We start from the raw sequence: 2,500 nt of genomic DNA, 5'->3' as shown, positions 1-2,500 counted from the left end.
TCAGCGGGCGCCGTGATTAAGTTACCGCGGCATCTTTTCTTGCCAAACAGTGAAGCATCTGTGTCAAATTAATGATGGCAAGGTACCGGGTTTTCGTAAGTATCTTTTTCTGTCAAGTGTTATAAAGTCTGACAATAAATGAGCGAATTCAAAACAAAGATCACAGTCGCCCACCATTGTTTCTGCAAAGTCAAAAATTTACTCTCCAAGACGAGGTTATTTATCACCAGGTAATTCCACCTTTTTAGAAATAGCAGCTACTTTATTATTCACCGGCGTCACAATTTTTTGCTGATTTTGGGGCTCATTTTGTTGAAACTTAAGCACGCTTCCAACAGACCTGCTTATTTTCATGAAACCTTTCCTGCTTACAGAGCAATACTAAAAATATCCTCCCGTATCACGTTTCAACCTTAAGCTCAAAAATTCAAAACACAACATGATATTATAATTCACAAAGGCAGAAAATATCACAGAATCCTTTTCCAGCGAAACATTTTATCGAAACATACAACATAAGATGCACTAAAACGCCATTCGCGTTGCAATGACTTTCGACGTCATTGCTGGTTAACGAGGATAACAAACTCACGAGGCAGAATGTATATTTATATTTAATTAAGTTAGCACAACAGAAAAACGCTAACCTCATTTTGACACGAAAATGCCTTACTGTTGCCATAAAAACTATCCAGTTAAGCTCGCATATTATAAAACATGATGAATTCATAAAGGCCACCTTTTCCAGCGAACAATTTTTTGAAACAAACAATATAGATCGTTTTCACGTGACGTCATCATTTTCTAAAATCCAAAACTAAAGAGCCACGAAAGATTTTATCCTCATCAGGCATAAGAGGCGGTAAATTTGTATCCATTTGCAATTTTAAAGCTCAATAGCGTGCTTCGTTTGGAAACCAAAGCATTTTGAATTTCTGAGTTATAGCGGTGCGTGACACGAGGCGACGATCGAGTTTATTGAGAAATGTATATTTATCTCATGGTTTTGAGCCTTTTTAGAATTTAAAGCATTAGGAAAAGTGCTTCAGTAAATAGCTGCCTGTTCAGTACAGATGATCACCCGCCTAGATAGCCAAAGTAAGTAACAGATGTTGACACTATTTTCCGGCCGCCATATTGGTGCACCACAGATGTGCACCAACATGGCGTTTTCATACTGGGCTCTGTAAATTTCTGCGAAACATTTCGACGAATATCTGAAGTTTGGGGAAACGCACGGGCCTAAAACTTGGAGAAGTGTCTTCTTCATTTATCTTCTACAACATCACGAATTCTTGACTTTTTCCACTGGATGGTTTTCGATTTATTTTTTTATTGCGTGACAGTGAAAACGATCTATATTTGCTCTTAGAGGTTAAAACCTCTTCCTATTTCATTGCGTGCGTGAAGACAAGAAACTCAATCGTGTCAAATTATTTACCATGTACTTCAGGTTCAAACCCTTTCCTGAAGAACCTTTTCCTTGAATAGCAAGGAAATGCTTCACTATTGCCATAAAAACTATCCAGTTAAGCTCGCATATCATAAAACATGATGAATTCATAAAGGCCACCTTTTCCAGCGAACAATTTTTCGAAACAAAGAATATATTTGCTCTTAGAGGCGAAAATCTCTTCCTATTTCATTGCGTGCGTGAAGACAAGAAACTCAATCGTGTCAAATTATTTACCATGTACTTCAGGTTCAAACCCTTTCCTGAAGAACCTTTTCCTTGAATAACAAGAAAATGCTTTACTATTGCCATAACAACTATCCAGTTAAGCTCGCATATCATAAAACATGATGAATTCATAAACGCCACCTTTTCCAGCGAACAATTTTTCGAAACAAAGAACATATTTGCTCTTAGAGGCGAAAACCTCTTCCTATTTCATTGCGTGCGTGAAGACAAGAAACTCAATCGTGTCAAATTATTTACCATGTACTTCAGGTTCAAACCCTTTCCTGAAGAACCTTTTCCTTGAATAACAAGAAAATGCTTTACTATTGCCATAACAACTATCCAGTTAAGTTCGCATATCATAAAACATGATGAATTCATAAAGGCCACCTTTTCCAGCGAACAATTTTTCGAAACAAAGAATATATTTGCTCTTAGAGGCGAAAATCTCTTCCTATTTCATTGCGTGCGTGAAGACAAGAAACTCAATCGTGTCAAATTATTTACCATGTACTTCAGGTTCAAACCCTTTCCTGAAGAACCTTTTCCTTGAATAACAAGAAAATGCTTTACTATTGCCATAACAACTATCCAGTTAAGTTCGCATATCATAAAACATGATGAATTCATAAAGGCCACCTTTTCCAGCTAACAATTTTTCGAAACAAAGAACATATTTGCTCTTAGAGGCGAAAACCTCTTCCTATTTCATTGCGTGCGTGAAGACAAGAAACTCAATCGTGTCAAATTATTTACCATGTACTTCAGGTTCAAACCCTTTCCTGAAGAACCTTTTCCTTGAATAGCAAGGAAATGCTT

At 36.9% G+C, this 2,500-nt stretch overlaps 1 protein-coding gene across 5 annotated transcripts in view; it reads right to left on the bottom strand.

Annotated features, from left to right (window-relative positions):
• LOC138003285 (beta-2 adrenergic receptor-like) overlaps positions 1-2,500 on the bottom strand; it is a 57,880-nt gene that overhangs the window by 35,684 nt on the left and 19,696 nt on the right. The gene's annotated exons all lie outside the window — the stretch shown is intronic.

Source organism: Montipora foliosa, chromosome 1, assembly GCF_036669935.1.
Source record: "Montipora foliosa isolate CH-2021 chromosome 1, ASM3666993v2, whole genome shotgun sequence".
Classification (NCBI taxonomy): domain Eukaryota; kingdom Metazoa; phylum Cnidaria; class Anthozoa; order Scleractinia; family Acroporidae; genus Montipora; species Montipora foliosa.
Note: the sequence above shows the minus strand (reverse complement) of the source record. Positions and strands in the feature narration are given on the sequence as shown.